Genomic DNA, 13,748 nt, shown 5'->3' with positions numbered 1-13,748 from the left:
ATGTGGCCTCTTAGCCGTATAAGAGGCTTGAGCGGTTCCCGCCCAAGCCGAGGAGGACTCCACATCCATCTGGTGGGGACTCTGGGTACACGGCAGGGTAATAGAAACCCTGTGTGAGATTCAGAGGAGTTTGGCGACCTGATCCACCGCCCACCTCTTCCCGTCTTCGAGCGATAATTTTTTTTTTTTTTTTTAAGATGTATCTACGAGGTTTCTATTTTGGTGGTGCGCTTGTCCAGGGCATCCGGAGCTCTGTTTCCATGGAGCCTAGCAAACTCCACATGATTGTTCGTGTTGTTTTGTCTGTAACTGCAACTCAAGCAAGTTTTCCAGCCTGCACCGCAACCATCTTCGGTGTAAGTAAACAATCTTTAAATCTACCATTACGAGTCCGTGCCTAATTCTAGCATGTCGCCCGTTCTCTCCGACCCCGCCCGGCCCGCACACTTCCAAGCCCCTAAGGTAAATGCAGACAATAAGTCAATAGTAGTAGTATTCAGTGTAGCCACTAATTACTTAGACCTTGATACCTTTTCAAGTGAAAAAAGGCACTGGAAATTTAAGGATGAATACTAAAAAAAGGAAATTTTTTCAGATGTCAAAGAAAACCCCAGATCATCACAGCCATTATTCGGCTTCACAGGACAGTAAGTTAAAGTGACACCTTTCCTCCTCATCAACATTTGGACTGTAACCTTAGCTTTGGATGGAATAGTAGGACTCCCAGCATTTTATCCCCATTGTGAGGAAGAGGGCAACAGATGGCCAGTTCTTTGCCTTCATTCCCTCTCTACCCACTTGCTCAAGAGTTGTTGTCTGGGAACATGGCAGAACAGTAAGCTACTTGACAAACCAGGGGGCATGTCTACCTGAGATGTTTACTGTGCAGGTGACTATTTAACTAAACAGTAAACATCTCAATGTCTACACACTACAGTAAATACAAGTACTACCCTACTCTGGAGTTCTTCCATGTGCAGCAGTGCATGTGTAGATGCTGAGCTGGCTGGCTGGGGCATGAGGATGCTTCAGTGCAGGGGCTGCCTGCTGGCTAGCCCCACACTGAAGCACCCTTGTGCTCCAGCCAGCCCCTCTGCAGCACACTGAGTCAAGTCAGAGCAGCCCCAGGCTGGTAGGCTGACCCCCAGGATCCCTGCCAGCCAGGGCTGCTGCAACCTGGTTCAATGTGTGGCAGTCTGGATGCACATGTAAACCATGCACATGGGAGCATCCCGGGAGCTATAAACTGCAGAGCAATAAGCTCCACAGCTTATTGCTGTACATTAATAGCATGTATAGATGTGCCCAGGGTTAAATAAATCAGTTTTTATATCCATGATTGATTGTCTGTCCTCAGTGGAATGAAATCCAGGGTTACAACTATGAACTACTATAGGGATTTTCAACCTTTTTTAATAAGTGTATCCCAGACAGCTGGTTATGGAGAGGGTGGCAGCATGGGGTGGTGGGCAGCAATGGCAACTGCCACATTCGAGCTTCCTTCCCCCCCCACATCGCTCCGGCTGGGTGGCACCTGTGTGACCCACAGAGGGGTGCCGCTACCCTTCCCCCTCCCCCCCAGACCTGCCCTGGGAGGCAGTGGCGTGGGGTGACAGATGGTGGCACTCTTCCCCTGCCTGCCCACATGTACCCCCTAGGGCCTTCTCAAGTATCCCCAGGGGTACATGTACCCCTTGTTGACAACCCCTGAATTACTATATATTTACAAGAGATTGCAACCAGCAAATCATATCTCAGGTGCCTAATATTCAAGACGTTTAGGGAATAATTTAAAAACTAGTAAACCTTTTAGCTTTAAGGCAGCTCCTTGCACTGCTTTAGATTTCTCAGTGATAAATTCTTGTGTTTTAAGTTAGCAATATTTAATTTTAACAACTTTCTCAAAATAGTGTTTGGCAGTCACTTAATGTTGTTGTGCATTGTTTTTGCAATCCATCTTCAGGAGGGCTTTGACATACACTACTACATAAGGAGTGACCTTTCCATTAGCCTAATTGACAGAAGTTCTTCACCTATACCTTCCCTTGCTACAGCTACATGCTAAGCAGAGAAGAGACAAGTATTAGGTATACTGGTTTCTAGATGGCTCTGCCCAAGCAATAAAGACAGGTGCAGGAACGCTTTTTTAGTGACACTTACTGCACAGTAACCTATTTTTACTGCGCATTAGTGCAGGAGTGGGCAATTATTTCAGGTGGAGGGCCGCTGAATGAGTTTTGGTGAGCTGTTGAGGGCCTCATGGGTAGCCCCACCCCTTGGCAGTTGCCCCACCCCCTGATCACCATCTTGGAACCGGAAGTCCCACCTCTAACCCCTGACCTTTGCACCCAAAGTCCTTCTCCCTGCCTCCTCCCAGAAATACTCCTTTTGGGAGGAGGAGTTGCCTTCTTAGAACCAGAACAAACCCAAATCATACAGTAAAAGTCAAATACCTACTATAACATATTTTAATTTTATTACAAACTTTTTTTTGTTGTGATTTGTGTTTGCATTGTGTATTTGCAGGTGATTGCATAATAACTCAAAATAAAGTCTTAATCTTGTATATTGTGTGTGTGTGTGTGTGTGTGTGTGTGGTGTGTGGTGGGGTGTAGGTATGTGTATGAGTGTGTGTATGGGTATGTATGGGTGTGTGTATGTGTTTGTTAGGGTGTTGGGGTTGTAAAAGGGTATGGCTGTGCGTGGGGGACATAGGGTATGCTGGGGAGTTGTGTATATGTCGGGGGTTGTGGGGGCGGGGTGTGGGTGTGTGGGGCTTGTGGGGTGTGAGGGAGGGTGGGGGTGTGGGCCCCCCCTAGCACTCCCTGACATGGAACAGCAGCAGCAGGGAAGGAAGGTCAGGGCACTCAGGGTGAAGGCACTCAGTGGGGGCAGTTCTGGCTAGCACTGTATATAATGACAAGGCGCTCAGCCTCCACCAGGCAGTCTGTATTGCCGATGCTCCCCACACTCACTGGGCATAGGAGGGAAGCCCCAGACACTGGAACCAGCTGCCTTCCCTGCCCCACAGGGGAAGGTGCCTGGGGCTTCCCTTCCATGCTGCACAGCTCCAGCAGGGAAGTGAGCCAGCTCCAATGCCTGGGGCTTCCCTCCCATGCCTGGCAAATGCAGGGGCTGCATGTGCAGCAGAGAGCACTGGCAATACAGACTGCCTAGCAGAATCTGCACCCCTCATCATGATGTGCAGCGCTGGCTAGAGCTGCATCCCACTGGGCACCTGCACCTCCTGCTGCTGCTGCCACTGCCACTGCCACTGCCTGCTGGGGTTGCATACCATGTGAGAGTGTGGGGCAGTCTCCTACCCTTCCCCACCCTCCCTCACACCCATACACTGGCCACCCGAGTTCTGCACTGCTGCTGCCCTTCTGGATGTGGGCTCTGCACTGCTGCCAGCTCCAGTCATGCTCCGTCCTCCCACCCAGCTGCATCCCTGCCCCTACCACTTTCCTACTTGCTGCCTGGAGCCAGCAGAAGACCAGGGAAAATGGAGTAGGTCCCCAGCAGCTGCAGCAGTGGCAGCAGCAGTCCTATCCAGAAACTGCTTGCTGGCTGGGTTGGGTCCTTCCACCCATGATGGTGGGAGCAAGGCGTACTAGGTTATGTTCAGCGTGTGTGTACAAGTGGGTGCCTCATTCTCACCCATCTGGGTGGTAGGGCTGGGCAGGGTACAATTTTTTGGCAGGTGCCATGGCCCAGATGAAAGTGTTTGGTAGGCCAAGTATATCCTGCAGGTTATATTTTCACCGCCCCTGCATTAGCACGGTTTTTGATGTGATGCTTTAATGAACAGTAAAATAGGCTACTGCACATTAAAGCACACATGTAGCTGTGCCCAGTAAGTCCCAGCTACTGAATGTGGAGGTATACTGGGTTAGACCTGCAGATCAACTGCAATCTTAATTATTATAGTTACTTGAAAAAAATGGCATTCACCCCCACCCCCCAAAAAAAAAAAAAACACAAAAAAAAAAAAAAAAAGGGCTTCCCCCCCCCCCCCGCAAAAAAAAAAAAACTGCAAAAAAAAATTAGGTTTTTTAGTTGTTGTCAAAATTTCCTGAAGGAAAAAAAAAATCACAGTTTTGTCAATACATAATGAATCAAAAAGCCATCAAATTTGCATTACATTTTTTGAAAACCAAGAAATGAATATATACAAAAATAGTTTCCCTTTGAAACACCAGAAAAAGACTTATTTTTACAAAGTTTTCATTATCAACCAAAAAAAAATGTTAAGGTCACTTTTAATTCAAAATGTTGACTCATTCTACAATTACTACTTTGCTTGCTACACGTAGGGACCTTTTTCCCCTTGCTCCATCTGGCACTGAACCCACAGTTAGTCATTATTTTTTATTTTTAGTGGTACCTAGAACAAACCTATCATGGTAAAATGAAGAATCACTAAGCATTGATCCCTCTGGAACTCTTCATTTCTCTCTGATGCTGCCATCTCTCATTGTATAGGGCACCATGGGCACAGTCAGCTGTGTACTTCATGACAGGCTCTGTGTTTCCTTGTGTGTGTGTCTATTCTGCAAGCTCATCTCTTCCTTTTCAACTATTTTTATCAATACACTTGTTTCTTTTTTGAAAAATTAAGCCTATAAGGCACAGTTACCAAGATTCAATTGAATCCCCTGCAGGATTCACTCTGGAACCTCTGGATCTGAAAAAGTCTACCTTCTGAGTTACAAGACCACAAAAATTAGTTTGGAGTACTATGAGGCCCAACATTCTGCATGTGGTCTAGCCACAAGAGGGGGGCAAAGGCTATGGACAAGAATACCTTTGAATTACTTTAGAAGGGGTGGGGGAGCTGTCAGTTGACAGGATACATAAGCTATTATGCTGTAAACGAGTACCTCTGTATGCTCCTGTAGCAACTCAAGTTCCCTAAATGGCTAATTCATTAAGCCCAATTGAAATAGGCTTAAAGTCACAACGATTTTGCTATACGTGTATTGCGATAGGAGTATAGTAATTATAGCATAATAGCTTATATCAGCATCATCTGATATCAATACAACTGTTACATTTGTCTATACTCATCTGAAAGCCCATTTGGGTTGCTTGTGAAAACAGCATTTTATCAACAGCTGATTTTAGTCAGAAGTTGCTGGGTTTAGCACAACTGAGCATTAGGCTCTTGAGTCATTCAGTAACATGCTAACCAGATAGGACCCTCTAACCTACCCATAAAGCAAAATAAAGGGATCCAAAATATTAACCCCCGAGCATGTTAATTTTTAGCAGCAGTTTTGGCCCATCATTATTAAGGGTTGCAGAAAATCCAGTCCCAAAAACAGAATTACTTTTCAGACTTCATGGCTTGGACTTTGACAGTCACATTGGGAGCCAGCATTTTTATCCTTCAGGAGGACTTGTCCAGTTTACTGTGCCAATAATGCCTCATTGAAATGAATTATAGTCAGGTCAGGGATTATAATCCCAGACCACATGAGGCAGAGAGTATATTTAGGAGCCATGCTGGCAGAGGAGAGCTTCTTAAAGTTATTCATTGTTTGTAACCCAGATGGAATGTGACACATGCACAAGGCAATTTGTCTGACTGGATGATGCAGTTGGATTAATGCCTGATATGATCCCTGTGGCACTAATAGCAGGGACTGCAGGATTTGTCATGCTAGTTCATAGCACTGTGTGCATCAGTTAAGACACACCAAAAAAGATAGCTAGATAGATAGATAGATAGGTGGACGACAGAAGAAAAGACGGAAGGACAACATGGACAAGTTATTTTTTAATCATAAGAGCAAGCACATACTAGTATAAAGTAGCAGCCTACAGACTCACAAATATGTTTTCAGAGGACTGTGCTAGCCAATCCTTCTATATAACACTTATGACGTGCCCTTTCTATAATGCCACACAAGAAACTCTAGCTTGTATCATATTGCTTTTTGGAATAGTTTCATATTATTTCATTTATGGGGTATTGCAGAATGGAACTTTGGAAAAGCCATTTAACCTTTCCTGGCTATGTACCACAGCTCTTTCCATGCCATGTAAGGCCAATTTTCCAGTTCATCAGGGACAGCCCCAAATATTTTCCCAGTGCTAACAAGGTATTGTAGTTTAGGGTGGGAGGTGGAAGGAATGGTTGCAAGGGACGAGAAGAGGGTAGGAAAAATTACTTTGGGGCATTGAATGAAAATATCAGCAAAATAATAAATATAAAATAGCCTGAGCATCTGCTGGGTGACTACTTGAAGAAAAACAGCTTCAGTATATAGATTGTGTAAAGGGCAGAGCTTAGTTTCTTGGACAAATAAGATATAGAAGAGAATATCAGCTATTATTATATTTTAGAGAGATCATGAAAATCTGTGTGCGCATAAATAGCAGCTAGCATTTTGAAGCAGTGTCAGGAAGTTTGGTAATCAGCTCCCATAGACCCCCAAACACTTAGATTTGACAGCCAAATTCTCTTAGATTTGCTCAAAATCCTAGGATTCCAGAATTACATTTTTAATATACACCATTAAATTCTTGGCCAGGTTCTACCTTCTTTGAGTTCATTAAAATCCATAGGACTAGCTTTACACCACCATCTTCCCCTCCCCCACCCTATTACTTGTTGGGGATTTTGCACAACAGACACTGCTTCAAAATAAATGTTTTTTTATTGTCCTATTCCAATTCCCTCTGTTCTCACTTGTACTTTATTCTTCCTCCCTAGGATTGTTTGTTTTTTTTTTCTCCCTGTCCACCCTGGCACTTTGTCCCTAACCACCTCTCTCAAAGCCTCACTCATTCTCCTTAGGCCCAGTCAGCCACTCATGCAATGAAAGAGTTGCAAAACTGTAGTCTTAGGTTGTGTGTAGATAAAACAAGGGACATGTGTGCATGACACTGTAAAGCAGGTTAAATGCTTTTGCACCACTTTAATGATGGTAGTGTTTGCACGTGCCGGCGGCGTATTGTGCAGCGATTCCAGCTGCTGTAAAAATTTGGCAGGAGTTTTAGTTCATTGCCCTACAGCCTCAAAATGAAGCACCGGGCTCCATGCAGCTCAGGGGCTCTGCAGGAAGCCTGTGAAGGCGACCATCAGCAGCCCAGGAAGTCAGGCTCTGCCTGAAAAAAAACAACATCAGTTGTTTTTTTTTTCTTGGACCCAGCCTGCCTGCCTGAGCTTCATGGAGGCCTGGTGCTTTCCTCCACTGCTGCAGTGCCACCCAGGACTGCCTAAGCCAGATGCCTGCAGGTAGGTGCCACCTTGTAGGGGGCTTCTGCTGCTGTGGAGGGAAACACCAGCCTCTCCCCTCCCCCCCGATCCCCCTGCAACCCAGGGACCGCTTCTCCCACCAGCAGCTTGTCCTCCCCACCACTGGAAAGGCAGGTAATTTTTTACTAACCACTGTGCAGTCAGGTGCACATGTAGATACACCCTTTGGAGTACAGAAGGTGAGGAAATAAAAGGAGTGATTGTGGTCTCTTTAAGACTTTAAGTGGTCTATGTTAAGTGGAGAGAAAATGAGAGTCTGGTGGGATCATTGATTCAGAGAAAGTATGAGGTCCCAGTGGAAAAGTTGAGCTGATGGACCTCTAAGGTAAATGGAAAACTGCAGGACTGAGAAATGCAAAAGAATGTAGGACTTTATCAACAGCATTGACATACACGTAGCTTAACACTAACAAAATATGAAGATATCAAATGTCTACATTCTAATGAGTCTTTCCGACTGTGGTACAGCCTGAAATGGCTGGCAATCTGGCTCATGGAAGTAAATCCTGTGAAAAAAGGATACATTTTTATCCTTTAGAATCACTTTTTTTTTAGTCCCCCTCCTTTTATTTATTTATTTTTTGTGTGAAACAATGGACCTCAGACTTGAGGCTCACACTGATACTCAGCAGGGATTTCTGATCCAATATGTAATATTACATACAGTGCATGTTTTGTTACCTTGGTCAAGCTATAAACCCATGTTTATCAAATATGACTGCGCCATTTTAGAAAGGCAAACTGCAAGCACATACACATGTGCAAGCTTGATTTTATTCTTCATTTAATTAAGTCTAATAGATTTCAACTTTCAGGCTTATCAACAAGGAACAGATTGAGCTTGCCTGACATCATGCCATCATATAATGTTATCCATGCCTGCCATTGGTCTATGCATACTCTGGGCACTTTGTTCGTGCCCAGTGGCTGCAGTGAAATCTACTGATAAGGGAAGAGGAGATCTCCCTGCTGTTGAAATCTGCCAACTGCCTAATCATAATTCATCAGATGCTGCTGCTAATAAGGTGGAGTAGAACTTTGTGATTGTTTCTCTATCTGCCTTAGGAGCAAATGGCACAAGCATAAGATGAGCCATACCAGAATGTTGATTTTTCAGGAGCCTAAGGGAATTGAGAAACTACTAGTATAATGAATTATAGGAGACAGAAATATTTTATATACTGCTGAGTGTAGCATGTGTTGAAGAATCTGTGCATAAAGTTATAGTCCTTCCCAATGAGTTATTGCTGTTTTTAAGGATAAAGATAATGTAGAGGAAGTTCCAGTAAACTTGAACTAACCAAGTTGTTTTATCTAATCACTAAGGGCATCATTACATGTGCTCTAGGGTGGTTGCAGGGGTGCTTTAATTAGAGCAGCTCTAAAAGCCGCTCTAATTAAAGCACCCATAGCATCACATGTATTCAGCATCCCACACTTCAAAATGCTGCCAGGGTACTTTAACTACAACTCATTCAACATATGATTTGGAGGCTGCTAGAGCACGCTAATTAGTTGAGCCTGCCTGAGTCGATTAACCGAGTCTGCTCTGACATGTGCTAATTAGCACACATTGGAGAAGACATCCAGCACATATATAGGGAGAAGTAGATTTTTAAACCAGTCCCATTACTAGGGAAGCAAGGTCCTATTCAGTTTGACTGGGTGCATCTACACATGATATTAATGTGAAGCAATAAACTCCAGCACAGTTTGAGCTAGAGATTTTTGCTCTTGGGTGCAGTGTTTACATATGTGCCCAGGACTACTATATTTCTCCACAGCAGTGGAGAAAGCAATAACTGCAGTAAAATCACTTCTTGTTTCCACCACTGGAAGTGCATCAGTACTCCCCTGATGGATAATCAAAGACAGTAAGAATTGGTGCCCTTGTTAGGCAAGATTATAGCAAGCTCATTGGTCTCTCTATATATGGTTGAATCACCACGAGTGGAGGAAAGCTTGTTCTAAACAGCAGGTGTGGATTATCTGAGCAAGAAGAGAACCAGCTTTCCTGATGGTTCCCCCCTGAGGGAATAGAAACACCTGGTCCTTTCAATAAATAAAATCCTTGTCTACCCAAATAAAATCCTTCTCTACCCAAGCGCTGCCTAAACATGAACAGGAGGAAATAACATTAAAGACATTTAAAAAATGTACATCCCTTTTTTCCCCCCTCAGTGTCTCCTGTCTATAAATTGGGGACAGTATTACTTACCTGCCTCATATAAGCATAAGTAAAGAAAAAAAAATCATTTGTTTGGTAAAGAATTTTTAGATGAAAACCATTAACATCATCATCATGCTTCCATATTTGTTGAAATGCTACATTTTTCTCATCAAAATGTCTTTTCAATTAAAAAAAAAAATGTTTCTCTCACCAAATTGAAATTTTCCACCTAATGTTTTTTATTATTCACTGAAAAATGAATTTCTAGCTTCAGTGACTGTTTTCAATGGTTTGTTAGCAAAAACAAATTCAGTTTTTAATTACAAAACAACAAAATTCTTCCTCAGTAAACGATACAAATGATTTTTAAATAGTCCAAGAAAAATAATTCTCATTGTTCAAATGACTATTATATATAATAACAAAAGTCCAAAGCATCGTGTAGTAGTAAATCAGATTACAGAATCAGAAGCTTCCTGTACTTAGAATAGCATTATTGTTTCTCATTTTTATCACATGTATCAGTATAATATGCTAGATCCCTAGTTATGGAGCAGGATCTGAATGTGCCAGGGGCTGTGCAAATGCAGAACAAGATGACAATTCCAGGTACAAAACATTTTACAGTCTACGTAACTAAATAAGCAATCTACTTCTACTTTTGGCAGTCCTTTTAAGGCCTGCAGTCAGTGAGATACTTAAGCAAGTGCCTAACTTTTAAGTATAAGCATAATCCTTTAACTCAAAGGATCTTTTGTGCTTCAAGTTAGACACATGCTTACATACATTGTTGAACCAAGACCTAAATGACATAATCAGTTCAACCACCTGACTATACTCATAGAAGATTTATCAATGTTATCTTTAAGTCTTTCTCAAGTCTTTGAGCCCAATTTTACCTTGCTTTCTGAGGGCCTTGTTACATGGTAATTTTGAGTGGCTTCTGGAGCTTTTAACACCTGTATTGCCCATACATTAGCACCTAAAACTAGCTTTAACCACTTAATAGGTGGCTCAAAGCTACACCACTCCAGGGCAGGATTATCTCTGAGCTGTGCTACCCAGATCATGTTACACTAAGGTGTAGCCACTCTAAGCTGCACCTTAATGTAAATACCCCATCTGGGCGCCGTCTCCCACTGGTCTGGATTGGACCCACTGGCCTCCTTCCTCCACCGCCTCCCCCCACCCAGCACCCCAGATCCCCACTTGCTGCTTTTCCACCCTGCCTTTTTTGGCTGCCTGCGTTGTCTGTCCCAGAAAGAGATAACCTGCCTGACCAGCCACCACAACTGCTGCCACCACTACTGCTGCTTTCTAGATTGGGTTCATCCTGCAGAAGAGCAGCAGCCTGGCTGTGGCAGCAGCAACCTGGCAGCAGCAGTGGTGGCTGGACAGGCACGTTAACCCCTCTCTACCTGCTTCCCTGGGACAGACAGTACAGGCAGCCACAGGTAAGAGCAGGGGGATATGACCCGAGGGGCTGGAGGGAGCCCAGGGAGGCTGGGGGCAGGAGGGAAGGCTAGAATTGCAAGGGCAGGGGGATTCTTACTTTTCAGTCACCCAGGCCCTTGCTGGCCTGAAGTGTGACTGCTCCAAACTCAAGCTAGCTCTCACAAATAAACATCTGTGCACCTCACAATGTAATGTGTAACAGGGCCGTCGGCCTTATCTGTGATATTCATGCTTCCTCACACCATTAGTGAGTGGGTAGTAGAAGCTGCTAAATCTAATGATGTAATCATGACCCAAATAAGGAGATTTTTAATAAAAGCCTGAATTAGCCAAGCAGAGGGATGGCTTTCATCTGATTTACAGTAAGAGCAATGTGAATTCTAATCCATCAGCAAGAAACAATGTGATATATAAAAAAAGGTCTCCATCAAATAGATAAGGCCAAAAAATGAACCTAGATTAAACAGAACAAGAGCATTCAAATAATGAGAAATTCAAATCCACCAGTATAACTTTTTTTTCCAGAAGCCACATAAAAATGATCTGTGAACTCAGCTTTCACTTGCCTCTCTACATCATCAGTCAACCAACCTCAACTGCTCCCAGAGCTAGGGTAAAACAAACCATAATGGTTGCACAGAAGTAAATTACTGGCTCCTACTAATTTTAACTCCATGAAGAAAGAAAACAGGGTATGAAAATGACAGAGACTGCCAAACAGAAAACTGAGAATTCAGTGGAAGTTAGGTACTCAAAAGTCTTTTAGGTTTGGGGCACAAATGTCTAAGCCATTTTTGAAAATGGGACTTAGGCCTTTGTGAAAAAGGTTACCTATAATCTCTTTGTGCCCTCATTCTTACTTCACAGGCATGGAAGAATAATAAATTTTTGAGTACTCTATTTAATTTGTAAATTCCTTAGAACAGAGGCAATTGCTGTATTACTGATGAAGCCTTAACCTTTTGTAAGACTCGGCACACAATAATACCAGTAAAACTGTAAATCACATATACAGATATATTTTAAATTCTTATGAGAAAATTCATAAATTCATAAATTCATAAATTAATTCTTTCATAAAAATACAAAATTGTATCTATGATAATATTGTTACAGATTAGCCATAACGTACCATTTCTGAATATTTAAACTAAGTGGCACAGCTGGGAAGAATATCCTCCTGCTGAGAATTGGAACAATTTAGTATATGGAACAGAATGTGGTAAGGTGAATATTCAGAAACCCATGGAGAGGACTTTCAATGAACACATTAAAAATATAAAAAACTGATGCCTCTGTGTAAGTATACTATTCATAATGGGAAATTAAGCTTTACTTATGATCCTGCCAAAGGCTACATAAACCACCAGGAAACAAAAGAATAAATAAAATTATCATTGATTATTTCATTGTGACAAATAGGAAGCAGCACCAGACATACTTTTTTGTTCCAAGGAAGTTATGGAAGTTATGGAATATTTTCTTTTCGTGGGATATTTGAAAAAGCAAGAGAGAGACAGATATACTTCCAGCATCAAATGGTTTAAACCCATAGAAGTCAAGTGGCAAGATTCTTTGCTGGCATGAAATGACATAACCCTAGGGAAGTCTCTGGGTCAGAGCCTCACCTGTGGTAAACTGATGTAGCTCTATTGTAGACAATGGATCATATAAATATGTTGGCATGGTGACATTGAAGCTGGTAGAACTACACTAATTTACACCAGCTGAAAATATGGGCCAAACAATGGAACCAGACAGGCAAGAGTGGTGGCTTAGAAATGGTATTTAAAGGCTTGTTTTGGGGGAATTGGCATATAGGTATATGTATATGCATTAGAATGTTCAGGATGGGCAGGAGGGGTTAATTGATTTCTAAGAAGCCTTGGTCTCTCACATACAGAGTTTCTATAGTCTTGGAAGCAGACAGGCTGTCTAACACAACAAGGCCAATGTATGAACACATAGCCTGGGAAAGAGGGAGATATGTACCCCTGGCACGGATTTTTGAGAACTCCTGGCACTCTGGTGAAGTGCCCAAAGACTGGAAGAAGGCCAATGTGGTGCCTATCTTCAAGAAAGGGAGGAAAGTGGATCCAGCAAACTACAGGCCCATCAGCCTGACCTCTATCCCAGGGAAGGTCTTAGAAAAGATTATCAAAGAGACCATTCTTAACAGACTGGCTGATGGCAGCATCCTGAGAGATAGCCAGCACAGGTTTGCTGCTGGTAGGTCTTGCTTGACCAATCTGATTTCCTTTTATGACCAGGTGACCTATCACCTGAACAAGGGAGAAGAGATTGATGTCAAATATCTTGACTTTAAAAAAGCCTTCGTTCTGGTATCCCATGATCACCTCTTAGCAAAACTGGCCAACTGCAGCCTCGGCTTCACCATGATCTGCTGGCTGGGGAATTGGCTCCGTGGTTGGACCCAGAGGGTGGTGGTTGATGGAAGTCAATCGTTGTGGTGTGCTGTGACCAGTGGGATCCCTCAAGGCTCTGTCTTTGGTCCAACACTTTTGAACATCTTCATTAATGATGTGGACATTGGTGTCAGAAGTGGACTGGCCAAGTTCACCGACAACACCAAACTTTGGGGTAAAGCGGCCACACCTGAGGACAGGAAGGCAATCCAGGCTGACCTTGACAGGCTCAGGAAATGGGTGGAGGAGAACCTAATGGTGCTTAACACCAAAAAATGCAAGGTTCTCCACCTTGGGAAGAAAAACCTGCAGCATGCTTATAGGCTCAGCAGTGCTACACTGGCTAGCACTACAAAAGAAACAGACTTGGGGGTCATGACTGACCACAAGATGAACATGAGCCTTCAATGTGATGCTGCGGCTAGTAAAG

At 43.2% G+C, this 13,748-nt stretch overlaps 1 protein-coding gene across 1 annotated transcript in view; it reads right to left on the bottom strand.

The window, feature by feature from the left end:
- Positions 1–13,748, bottom strand: part of TECRL (trans-2,3-enoyl-CoA reductase like) — a gene marked incomplete at its 5' end in the record, with an annotated part of 131,974 nt that overhangs the window by 25,342 nt on the left and 92,884 nt on the right. The window lies entirely within an intron of this gene.

The sequence above is a fragment of the Alligator sinensis genome, unplaced genomic scaffold (genome assembly GCF_000455745.1).
Source record: "Alligator sinensis unplaced genomic scaffold, ASM45574v1 scaffold62_1, whole genome shotgun sequence".
NCBI classification, from domain to species: Eukaryota; Metazoa; Chordata; order Crocodylia; family Alligatoridae; genus Alligator; species Alligator sinensis.
Note: the sequence above shows the minus strand (reverse complement) of the source record. Positions and strands in the feature narration are given on the sequence as shown.